This window comes from Neoarius graeffei, chromosome 4 (genome assembly GCF_027579695.1).
Source record: "Neoarius graeffei isolate fNeoGra1 chromosome 4, fNeoGra1.pri, whole genome shotgun sequence".
Taxonomy (NCBI): Eukaryota; Metazoa; Chordata; class Actinopteri; order Siluriformes; family Ariidae; genus Neoarius; species Neoarius graeffei.
Window position 1 is genome coordinate 111,508,910 of NC_083572.1, and position 13,143 is coordinate 111,522,052.

The 13,143-nt window shown below is 45.8% G+C and overlaps 1 protein-coding gene across 1 annotated transcript in view; it reads right to left on the reverse strand.

The window, feature by feature from the left end:
• The window catches only part of oca2 (oculocutaneous albinism II), a 315,932-nt gene that overhangs the window by 229,308 nt on the left and 73,481 nt on the right, over nucleotides 1-13,143 (reverse strand). The window lies entirely within an intron of this gene.

A 13,143-nucleotide genomic window follows, 5' to 3' on the forward strand; every position in this document is an offset into this window, starting at 1 on the left:
AATAATAAAAGTCAAAATGTTTTTAGACTTTGGTGTCACTTCCTGTACTGTGTCTAAGCCGAGGACATTTACAGAATTATTTATTAATGACAAAATGTCTATTTTATAATTCATCCACAACAAAATGCAATTTCTAAAACTGAAATGTGGAGGTATGAAGCAGGCCGTACACTATTTCACTATCTTTTGACATCTAATTTTCTCTGGAGTTTTTTTTTCCATTTTCCATCAATTTTTTTTAATCAATAAAACACATTGTGGGCTGTTATGAAATGTTTTATATCATCTTTCAGTATAAAATCCAACATCATTAACAGTTATTAACATTCAGGGAAATTCCTCTGTAATGTTCCTCTAATTAGAGACGGCAGTGAAGATGGAAAATCTCATCAACAATTACAAACTGAGGGCGGCACGGTGGTGTAGTGGTTAGCGCTGTCGCCTCACAGCAAGAAGGTCCGGGTTCGAGCCCCGTGGCCGGCGAGGGCCTTTCTGTGCGGAGTTTGCATGTTCTCCCCGTGTCCGCGTGGGTTTCCTCCGGGTGCTCCGGTTTCCCCCACAGTCCAAAGACATGCAGGTTAGGTTAACTGGTGACTCTAAATTGAGCGTAGGTGTGAATGTGAGTGTGAATGGTTGTCTGTGTCTATGTGTCAGCCCTGTGATGACCTGGCGACTTGTCCAGGGTGTACCCCGCCTTTCGCCCATAGTCAGCTGGGATAGGCTCCAGCTTGCCTGCGACCCTGTAGAACAGGATAAAGCGGCTACAGATGATGAGATGAGAATTACAAACTGAGATTTTTGGTTTGAATACAGAAAAAAAAATATTTTAGGAAAATTGATTTTAAAAAATAGTGTGGTTTAATGTTTCCCCTCTGAGAGTGTGAGTTATGGAGGGAATTTTTGTGTGTATCATAAATTCTTAAACAAGAAGACAGCATCCTCTTTATCCCCCGCCCTATATATCAACACACACACCAACTTTCAACACCATACCACTCACAGTTTTCAAGTTCTGCTCCAGAAACAAAGCCTACCCCTAAGACTAACCTGAGAGACTAAGTCTGAAATTGTTTCCATGGAAACATGAAAAATAAAAATTTCTCAAGTTTCTTAGTATGAAAAGGCACCTCTACATCACCTTGTTAACGTGTATACCAAGTTTCAAATCCATCTCATGAATAGTTTTGCTTATGCGCTCCGGAAACAAACATTGCTCTTAGAAACTCAGTCAAAATCTATTTTTTATGTAAAAAATTGAAAAATTCTTTTTTTCAAAATTCCAAAATAGCAAAAGGCACCAGTTCACATGTTGCTTGATATGTATACAAAGTTTCACGAAGATATCTTCAGTAGTTTTAAAGACATGGCCCAGAAATGAAAACGTGACCGGACGGACAGAACCTGTTTCTATATCCCCCGCTAAACTTCGTTTGGGCGGGGCATAATAACAAATACATCAGGAAAAGTGCTTTTGAGCAATGTACTGTAACATGATGGGATTGCGAAGTGGGCGGAGCTTAAAGCCTTTAGCTTCTTAATATGGTGTAATAAAACAGTATATCGTGAGCCACAGCTGAAGGATTTATATATATACTGTATATATAGTCAGTGCCTAAAATCAGAGCTCCTGATGAGTTTATGAGCAAAATATCTCCAAGGGCACAAAATCCCCCTGAATGTAATAATAATATTACAGCACCATGAACGAACCATCAAATTGTGTCATGTCATGTTTTTCACCTCAATAAATCATTGCATTGTCTTATGACAGTGAGCCCAATAATGAGATTCGCATCGCAGTTACGATACATATTTATTCCTTTCTTTGACGCCGCCAGAGGTGGGTAGTAACGCGCTACATTTACTCTGTTACATTTACTTGAGTAACTTTTTGGATGAATTGTACTTGTAAGAGTAGTTTTAACTTTTACTTGAGTATATTTGTGAAGAAGAAGCGGTACTTTTACTCTGTTACATTGGGCTATATTCTGCTCATTACTTGCTACTTTATTTTTATTGATCCGTGCGATGCGTGGTCTGTTTGTTCATGTTTTGTCGAGACTTCCAGCAGAGGCTCTGTCACATGACCGCATCTCACCGATCACATGTAGCAGCCAGAGCCACAGTGGGAGGAGCTATGGTTTAACTCCGTTTCGCCAATCAAACAGAGCCAAGCCGCCGCGCCCGCCCGCACACAAAATTCCCGCGGCAAGAGCAGTCCAGGTGGAAAAGAGCACGGAAGCAGAAGAAAAATGGCAGAGACAGCGGGCCAGCATTTCTCATCAAGCTGAAGAGGCACACCCCTGGCCACACATACAAACCATGTTCACTCTCCAAACAACAACAAATAATAGTTATGTTATGCGGTGTCACATGTGTCTCCCCAAACCAGTGGACGTTTCAGCTTATAAAAACTCAACGTCGAATTTGAGGAAACACATTGCGGTAAGTAGGCTGTGTGCTTTTGGCTGTCTTCGTAGGCAGACGTTAGCCCTGTTGTAACATCATAAATAACTGTAAAATACATTGTTTTGTGGAAATGTATTGACGCACTGCGGCCTCAGACGGCAAGATAACACACACACACACACACACACACACACCAGAGAACCAAGAAATAAAACTACAAAAAATCTTCCTAACAATCACTTTTTATTGATGTGAAACCAAAAAATGCTCATGAAAATAAGGTTGCTCCGCTAATGTCAGCTCCTCAATAGCGTTACAGTTGTGCACGGCTCTGGTCAAAAACTGGGAATGGAAGACTGGTGAAAACTTACTAAATAACAAAACGCCTAACATATCGTTTGTGAAATCTCCATTTTTCAAGCTACTGTATTTGTTGTGGATTAGAGGGATTTGTGAAGACTTTAGGTGTTTTTTTCTGTGAGATTTGTTTTATTATTTGTCTACAAGTGCTTGTTCACAAAAGGAAGGGCATTAGCTTGTTAGCTTGACCGCTTGCTAGCAATCCCCACCACCACCCAGCCAAGCTGGGCACTGGCAGCTAGTTAGCAACCTTTTTGCTTGTTACTTCCACTTGCTAACTCCTCTGCGAGATGGAGCCAGTAAACAACTTTTTGGGAGATGAAAGGATTAACATTGTTGATCGCATCTTACAGGATTATTTTCAGTCTTTTTCGTACGAGGAGATATTACGTGTGATGTTCAGCTGCTGTTAAAGCTGAACAGTCACTTCACGGAGTGAACACACACACACACACACACACACACACACACACACACACACACACACACAGTGTTATGGTTTATGTGCAGACTGCCTTGAGCTTCTTGAACTACACACACACAGTTTATATGTGTGAAATATATATGAAATCTCTGCCTGTTATGACATCCTGATCAATAAACAAAAGTTACTCAGCAGTTACTCAGTACTTGAGTACAACCCCGATTCCAAAAAAGTTGGGACAAAGTACAAATTGTAAATAAAAATGGAATGCAATGATGTGGAAGTTTCAAAATTCCATATTTTATTCAGAATAGAACATAGATGACATATCAAATGTTTAAATTGAGAAAATGTATCATTTAAAGAGAAAAATTAGGTGATTTTAAATTTCATGACAACAACACATCTCAAAAAAGTTGGGACAAGGCCATGTTTCCCACTGTGAGACATCCCCTTTTCTCTTTACAACAGTCTGTAAACGTCTGGGGACTGAGGAGACAAGTTGCTCAAGTTTAGGGATAGGAATGTTAACCCATTCTTGTCTAATGTAGGATTCTAGTTGCTCAACTGTCTTAGGTCTTTTTTGTCGTATCTTCCGTTTTATGATGCGCCAAATGTTTTCTATGGGTGAAAGATCTGGACTGCAGGCTGGCCAGTTCAGTACCCGGACCCTTCTTCTACGCAGCCATGATGCTGTAATTGATGCAGTATGTGGTTTGGCATTGTCATGTTGGAAAATGCAAGGTCTTCCCTGAAAGAGACGTCGTCTGGATGGGAGCATATGTTGCTCTAGAACCTGGATATACCTTTCAGCATTGATGGTGTCTTTCCAGATGTGTAAGCTGCCCATGCCACATGCACTAATGTAACCCCATACCATCAGAGATGCAGGCTTCTGAACTGAGCGCCGATAACAACTTGGGTCGTCCTTCTCCTCTTTAGTCCGAATGACACAGCGTCCCTGATTTCCATAAAGAACTTCAAATTTTGATTCGTCTGACCACAGAACAGTTTTCCACTTTGCCACAGTCCATTTTAAATGAGCCTTGGCCCAGAGAAGACGTCTGCACTTCTGGATCATGTTTAGATACGGCTTGTTCTTTGAACTATAGAGTTTTAGCTGGCAACGGCGGATGGCACGGTGAATTGTGTTCACAGATGATGTTCTCTGGAAATATTCCTGAGCCCATTTTGTGATTTCCAATACAGAAGCATGCCTGTATGTGATGCAGTGCCGTCTAAGGGCCCGAAGATCACGGGCACCCAGTATGGTTTTCCGACCTTGACCCTTACGCACAGAGATCCTTCCAGATTCTCTGAATCTTTTGATGATATGTTCAAACTCTTTACAATTTTACACTGTCGAACTCCTTTCTGATATTGCTCCACTATTTGTCGGTGCAGAATTAGGGGGATTGGTGATCCTCTTCCCATCTTTACTTCTGAGAGCCGCTGCCACTCCAAGATGCTCTTTTTATACCCAGTCATGTTAATGACCTATTGCCAATTGACCAAATGAGTTGCAATTTGGTCCTCCAGCTATTCCTTTTTTGTATCTTTAACTTTTCCAGCCTCTTATTGCCCCTGTCCCAACTTTTTTGAGATGTGTTGCTGTGATGAAATTTCAAATGAGCCAATATTTGGCATGAAATTTCAAAATGTCTCACTTTCATTTGATATGTTGTCTATGTTCTATTGTGAATACAATATCAGTTTTTGAGATTTGTAAATTATTGCATTCCATTTTTATTTACAATTTGTACTTTGTCCCAACTTTTTTGGAATCAGGGTTGTAGTTTTTTCACTTGGTACTTTTTACTCTTACTCAAGTAATTAATTGGAAGACTACTTTTTACTTTTACTTGAGTAATATTATTCTAAAGTAACAATACTCTTACTTGAGTACAATTTTTGGCTACTCTACCCACCTCTGGACGCCACATGCCATGCGCCAGAAACACCACCAGCACATTTATTATGGTGTGACTCTGCTGGGTGCCTGGGGGACAGCAGTGAACCAGTGTTTTCACTTTACACCACTACTGTAGAGTTACCATCCAATATCACACTCCATACGTTGCACAGCTGTCTGGTTTCCTCTCTCAGCACCATTAGGACTAATCCCCATGCACCTGTTCCTGATTAGAGCTCAATCACAGCGCAGACGTTTATATAAGGACTCTGAGTAACACATAGACTTTGTGAAAGCCTTGTATTTTGTGTCTCTTTTCTGGTTTTGACCCTGTTTGTGTTTTTGGACTGTGAGTATTGGATCCCTCTGATATCCTGTCTGTCCCTCACTCCACCACTGCCTGGTTTTCCATTCAGCCTCCATTTGTCTCCATTTTGGATCTGTTTGCGAGCGTGTTTTCATAAAACTCCTCCTGTGATTACATCCGTCTATCGCCCTTACGTGACACAAACTGTCACCTGTCCAACAAGTGAGTGGACTAATAAAACTGTTTTAACTTGCTTTATATGAAACTGTCGTGAATATTGTCTGTAAAATGTTAGTAAATAATCCCACGTTATTTTTTAAAAAGCAGATGAAAAATAAGCGCTGGATAACAATCCATCTATCTTATGGAAATAAAGATACAGATTTCATTGCCTGGTAGTCGAGTGTTTATGAGATACTTCACCTTGCAGTTACTTTCAGGTTCCCCGTGGTGGTATACGGATGTTGTTCATCATACATGCATATGGATGTAATACAGTCAAAAGCCATCAAAAATCAGGCTGATGCATTACCATATTCTCTTAAATATGGAGCTCTGCTTTGATGTGCAAAGCAAGTGCGAGAAGCTCCACTATTAAGTTTTGTTGTTGTTGTTTACATATTATTTAAATGCATCTGATTAAAGCCATTATATTTATGTGTGTTTTTCAAAAACACATTCAGGACGGCCAGCTAAAACCTGTTTGATGGAGCTGAGTATTAGATTTGAGAGGACCTTTGATGTAAAAGAGTTAAAGGCTGTAATAAAGTTATTAGAGAATATTTATCATATTCAGAAATGTCTGCAGAATTTTATCACCATTAACTTTGAAACATCATTACAACCAATTTTTGTTGCTGAACAAAGACAATCTGTGAAACCAAACTTGCTCTGTTATCATTAAATGCTTGTTTTTCTTCTTATCTGAAGGGTGTGCAAACTTTTGCACTCCACAATGTGTAGAGAGTGCGAGAGTTAAACCATGCTGTGATTCATTTCACTTTCCTTCTAATCGCCACCATTTTTCATTTCATTTCCAAAAACAACCCCTAATGCTTGTTTACATCAGTGTTGATTAGCACATTTGTTTCCATAGGAACTTAAAGATCTTATACAGGACCCAAGTGTGTGAGACGTGAGAGTTTGTGGTTTTGTGACTAAGGGGTGGGGCTTTGCATGAGAGAACCATTAAAGAAAATCATGTGGTGACTCATGAAGCACAATGAAAAGAAGAAGAGAAAAAAAATAAAAGCAATCTCACACTTCGTTAGACTCGACGCTGATTTCTGGCCTGGTGGAGGATTTACTTTAACCACTTAAACACACACATTTATCTCCTTTCTTCCAAAACAGCTTAATATTATACTATAACCAAATAATATAAACATCTGTAGTGAATATAAATAACAATTTTACTCAGTTACAGGATGAAAAATGAACTATTTTTCAGGATTTTTAAAATTGCAATGCAAAAAGGATTTTTTTTAAAGACAAGCAGGCATTTATGTAAATGATTCTCTCAGTGAGTCATTTATTAATGTAAGTGAATCACTCAAGGAGTCATTTATATTTGTAAATATATCAATGACTTGAGGAGTCAATTATTAATGCAAGTGAATCATTCAATGAGTCATTTATTAATGTACGTGAATCACTAAATGAGTCTGTGGCAGCGGGGGCGTGGTCAAGCGTCGGTCTGTGACCGGAGGGCGGAGTCAGGGAAGGTAAGTGGCAGAATCACTGCACCTGATGTTGGTTAATCTGTGTTTGTGTGTCTTCCCCAGTGACCACGCCCTATATAAGGAGAGAGAGAGCAGAGGAAGGATGCTCCCTCCCAACCACAACGCATGTGTGTGTAGAGTGTGAGTGAGTAAAAGCTGAAAAGCTAAAATAAGTGGAATAAAAGAGTTTTGTTGTGGAACTTAACCCTGGCCTGCCATCTTTCTGTGCTCCACCCATACGAACTGTTACAGTGGTGCCAAAACCCAGGATTCGAGCACAGGAAGAACAGCCCCATGGAGTCCTCCCCCTTCGCGGACCTGGTCCACACCCTCGCCACAGCCCAGCAGAGCCAGTACCAGGCGTTAGTCACCCTCCGAAAGGAGCAGGAACACCGGTTCGAGGCCCTGGTGCTGGCGTAGCAGGAAGACCAACAGGCGTTCCGGCACCTCCTCGCATCAGCGGGGTCCACCACCTCCACCGCCACGGGCCCTTCTCCCGTCACCCTCACTAAGATGGGCCTGCATGACGACCCCGAGGCCTTCCTCACGCTCTTTGAGCAGGCAGCAGGGGCCTCGGGCTGGCCGGTGGAACAGCACGCGGCGCACCTCCTCCCCCTGCTAACGGGCGAGGCGCAGCTGGCCACGCTACAGCTCCCCGCCAATCGCTGGCTGGTCTACGCGGACCTTCGCCGGGCCATCCTCCAGCGGGTGGAGCACACCCCTGAACCACAGTGACAGAGCTTCCGCGCTCTGCATCTGGAGGAAGTCGGCCGGCCGTTTGCATTTGGCCAGCAGCTCCGGGACGCCTGCTGGCAGTGGTTGAGGGCCGACAACCGCGACGCTGAGGGGATCATCGATCAGGTGGTACTGGAGCAGTTCATCGCCCACCTACCAGAGGGAACTGCGGAGTGGGTCCAGTGCCACTGCCCGGCATCGCTGGATCAGGCCATCGAGTTGGTGGAGGACCATTTGGCGGCTGTTCCGACGGCAGGACAGCGGACATCCTCTTCTTCCCTCTTCTCTCTCTCTCTCTCCCCCTCTCTCCTCCTGTGTCCCATCCTCGCCCCGTTCCCCCACCGCGGAGGTGGGGGCCGGCCCTACCCCAGCCGGCCCGTCGCACCCGCGGTGCCCTCCCGTTTTTCCCTTCTGTGTCTGTCTCTCTCCCCCCCCCCAGGTGAGTGAGCCCCAGAGTGCCGGGGCAGAGAGAAAGGCCGGGCCAGTTTGCTGGCACTGCGGGGAGCCGGGCCACCTCCAACAGCAGTGCTCGGCGATGGAAGTGGGCGCTGTGGTTCGGATCCCCGATGCGCCAGGAGCTGCCCTTGATCGGGCCAGAGCATATCGCATACCGGTGAGTATCCAAGGGGATACATATTAGGCTTTGGTGGACTCTGGCTGTAATCAGACCTCAATTCACCAAAGCCTGGTGCAAGATGAGGCATTGGGGGGAGCACAGGGGGTGAAGGTGTTGTGTGTGCACGGGGATGTTCATAGTTACCCTTTAGTGTCGGTCCACATTCTTTTCTGAGGGGAAAAATTTAGAGTAAAGGCGGTGGTTAATCCTCGCCTCAACCACTCTATAATTTTGGGGACTGACTGGCCGGGATTTGGGGAGTTAATGAGCCATCTAGTGAAGAGTGGGTCCTGCCGTAATTCAGCAGGGGGAGGTCCTGGTGTCGTTTTGGCAGGAGCAGCTGTCACAGAGCCGTCTACGTCATCGCCACGTCAGAGTGAGGAGCAGCAGGCTCCTCCTCCCTCTCTCGGGGAATCCCATGGGGATTTCCCATTAGAGCAATCGCGAGATGAGTCTTTGCAGCATGCGTTTGACCAAGTGAGAGTAATCGATGGTCAAATGCTCCAGCCAAACGCTACCCCGTCCTTCCCCTATTTTTCTATTATGAAGGATAGGTTATACCGAGTGACGCAGGACACTCAGACTAAAGAGCAAGTCATGCAGCTTTGGATTCCAAAGAGCCACCGGGAATTGGTATTCCAGGCAGCTCACTTTAATCCCATGGCTGGACACTTAGGGCAGGATAAAACACTAGCCCAATTAATGGCCTGGTTCTATTGGCCAGGGATTCGCGGCGATGTCTGTAGGTGGTGTACGGCATGCCACGAATGCCAATTAGTAAATCCGGCAGCCATTCCAAAAGCGCCTTTGCACCCTCTCCCATTAATCGAGACCCCGTTCGAAAGAATTGGGATGGATCTCGTTGGGCCATTAGATCAGTCAACACAAGGGTACCGCTTTATTTTAGTTCTGGTGGACTATGCAACGCGATACCTGGAAGCAGTGCCTCTTCGCAATATCTCAGCATGCAGTATTGTGGAAGCGCTCTTCCATGTGATCTCCCAAGTTGGAATCCCGAAAGAGATTCTGACTGACCAAGGCACCTCGTTTATGTCACGTACACTAAACGAACTGTATGGGTTATTAGGTATTAAGCCGATCCACACCAGTGTTTATCACCCACAAACGGACGGTTTAGTTGAATGGTTTGATCGCACCCTCAAAAATATAATTAAAAATTCGTAAGTGTGGATGCACGTAATTGGGATAAATGGCTCAAACCCTTATTTGCAGTGCGAGAGGTCCCCCAAGCCTCTACAGGGTTCTCCCCATTCGAATTATTATATGGGCGTAAGCCGCGTGGCATTCTAGATGTGCTGCGAGAAAATTGGGAGGAGGGACCTTCGCCTAGTAAAAATCAAATTCAATATGTTATGGACCTGCGCGCAAAACTCCACACACTCACACACCTAACCCAGGAGAATTTGCGGCAGGCCCAAGAATGGCAAACCCACCTGTACGACAGGGGTACGCACCTTAGGGAGTTTGCACTGGGAGATAAAGTTCTCGTATTGTTGCCCACATCGAGCTCCAAATTAATCGCCAAGTGGCAAGGACTCTTTGAGGTCACACAACGAATCAGGGATGTCGACTACGAGGTGAAGCGAACAGACAGGGGTGGGGCGCTACAGGTTTACCACCTCAATCTGCTCAAACTCTGGAACGAGGAGGTCCCCGTGTCGGTGGTTCCGGAGAAGGTGGAGCTGGGGCCAGAGGTTCAAAAGGGAACATTGGCGTTGCGTACCTCTCCGGTCCCCTGTGGAGACCACCTCTCCCCGACCCAACTCGCGGAGGTCGCCCAGTTGCAGACCGAGTTTTCGGTCGTGTTCTCGCCCCTGCCCGGCCGCACCGACCTCATAGAGCACCACATTGAGACGCCCCCGGGGGTGGTAGTGTGTAGCCGCCCTTACAGGCTACCTAAACACAAGAAAAAAGTGGTTCGGGAAGAACTCGAGGCCATGCTCGAAATGGGCATCGTCGAGGAGTCCCACAGTGACTGGAGCAGCCCGGTGGTCTTGGTACCCAAGACTGATGGGTCGGTCCAGTTCTGTGTAGACTATAGAAAAGTCAACACGGTGTCTAAATTCGACGCGTACCTAATGCCTCGTATTGATGAGGTGCTCGATCAACTAGGCACGGTTCGCTTTTACTCGACACTGGATTTGACAAAGGGTTATTGGTAGATCCCCTTGACTCCATTATCCCGAGAAAAAATGGCCTTTTCCACACCGTTTGGCTTACACCAGTTTGTCACACTTCCTTTTGGGCTGTTTGGGGCACCCGCTACCAGCGACTGATGGATAGGGTCCTCCGCCCCCACGCCACCTATGCGGCTGTGTACCTAGACGATATCATTATTTATAGTAATGACTGGCCGCGGCACCTACAACACCTGAGGGCTGTCCTTAGGTCGCTGAGGCGGGCGGGTCTCACAGCCAACCCAAAGAAGTGTGCTATTGGGCAGGTGGAAGTACGGTATCTGGGCTTCCACTTGGGCAACGGGCAGGTGCGTCCCCAAATTAACAAGACAGCAGCAATTACGGCCTGCCCGAGGCCCAAGACCAAAAAGGGGGTGAGACAGTTCCTGGGGCTGGCTGGCTACTATCGTAGGTTTATACCTAATTATTCGGACGTCACCAGCCCGCTGACTGATCTCACTAAAATGGGGCACCAGATCCGGTCCAGTGGAAGGAGCAATGCCAGCGGGCTTTCTCTGAGGTGAAGGCTGCACTGTGCGGGGGGCCACTGTTACACTCCCCTGACTTGTCTCTCCCCTCTATGTTGCAGACGGATGCATCAGACAGAGGGCTGGGGGCCGTTCTGTCCCAGGAGGTGGAAGGGGAGGACCACCCCGTCCTGTACATAAGCAGGAAGCTATTGGTGCGTGAGGGGCGCTACAGCACCATCGAAAAGGAGTGCCTGGCGATCAAGTGGGTGGTCCTCGCCCTCCACTACTACCTCCTGGGGCGCTCTTTCACCCTCTGTTCGGACCACGCGCCCCTCCAGTGGCTCCACCGCATGAAGGATGCCAACACGCAGATCACCCGTTGGTATCTGGCACTCCAGCCCTTTAATTTCAAGGTGGTCCACAGGCCGGGGGCGCAGATGGTCGTGGCGGACTTCCTCTCCCATCAAGGGGGGGGGTGGAGTCGGCTGCAGGCCGGACGGCTGCCCGGCCTGAGTCGGGCGGTGGGGGTACAGTGGGGCAAAAAAGTATTTAGTCAGTCACCAATTGTGCAAGTTCTCCCACTTAAAAAGATAAGAGAGGCCTGTAGTTTTCATCATAGGTATACCTCAACTATGAGAGACAAAATGAGAAAAAAAAAATCCAGAAAATCACATTGTCTGATTTTTAAAGAATTTATTTGCAAATTATGGTGGAAAATAAGCATTTGGTCATTAACAAAAGTTCATCTCAATACTTTGTTATATACCCTTTGTTGGCAATGACAGAGGTCAAACGTTTTCTGTAAGTCTTCACAAGGTTTTCACACACTGTTGCTGGTATTTTGGCCCATTCCTCCATGCAGATCTCCTCTAGAGCAGTGATGTTTTGGGGCTGTCGCTGGGCAACACGGGCTTTCAACTCCCTCCAAAGATTTTCTATGGGGTTGAGATCTGGAGACTGGCTAGGCCACTCCAGGACCTTGAAATGCTTCTTACGAAGTCACTCCTTCGTTGCCCGGGTGGTGTGTTTGGGATCATTGTCATGCTGAAAGACCCAGCCACGTTTCATCTTCAATGCCCTTGCTGATGGAAGGAGGTTTTCACTCAAAATCTCAATACATGGCCCCATTCATTCTTTCCTTTACACGGATCAGTCGTCCTGGTCCCTTTGCAGAAAAACAGCCCCAAAGCATGACGTTTCCACCCCCATGCTTCACAGTAGGTATGGTGTTCTTTGGATGCAACTCAGCATTCTTTCTCCTCCAAACACAACAAGTTGAGTTTTTACCAAAAAGTTCTATTTTGGTTCATCTGACCATATGACATTCTCCCAATCCTCTTCTGGATCATCCAAATGCTCTCGAGCAAACTTCAGACGGGCCTGGACATGTACTGGCTTAAGCAGGGGGACACGTCTGGCACTGCAGGATTTGAGTCCCTGGTGGCGTAGTGTGTTACTGATGGTAGCTTTTGTTACTTTCGTCCCAGCTCTCTTCAGGTCATTCACTAGGTCCCCCTGTGTGGTTCTGGGATTTTTGGTCACCGTTCTTGTGAGCAAAATCATTTTGACCCCACGTGGTGAGATCTTGCGTGGAGCCCCAGATTGAGGGAGATTATCAGTGGTCTTGTATGTCTTCCATTTTCTAATAATTGCTCCCACAGTTGATTTCTTCACACCAAGCTGCTTACCTACTGCAGATTCAGTCTTCCCAGCCTGGTGCAGGTCTACACTTTTGTTTCTGGTGTCCTTTGACAGCTCTTTGGTCTTGGCCATAGTGGAGTTTGGAGTGTGACTGTTTGAGGTTGTGGACAGGTGTCTTTTATACTGATAACGAGTTCAAACAGGTGCCATTAATAAAGGTAACGAGTGGAGGACAGAGGAGCCTCTTAAAGAAGTTGTTACAGGTCTGTGAGAGCCAGAAATCTTGCTTGTTTGTAGGTGACCAAATACTTATTTTACCGAGGAATTTACCAATTAATTCATTAAAAATC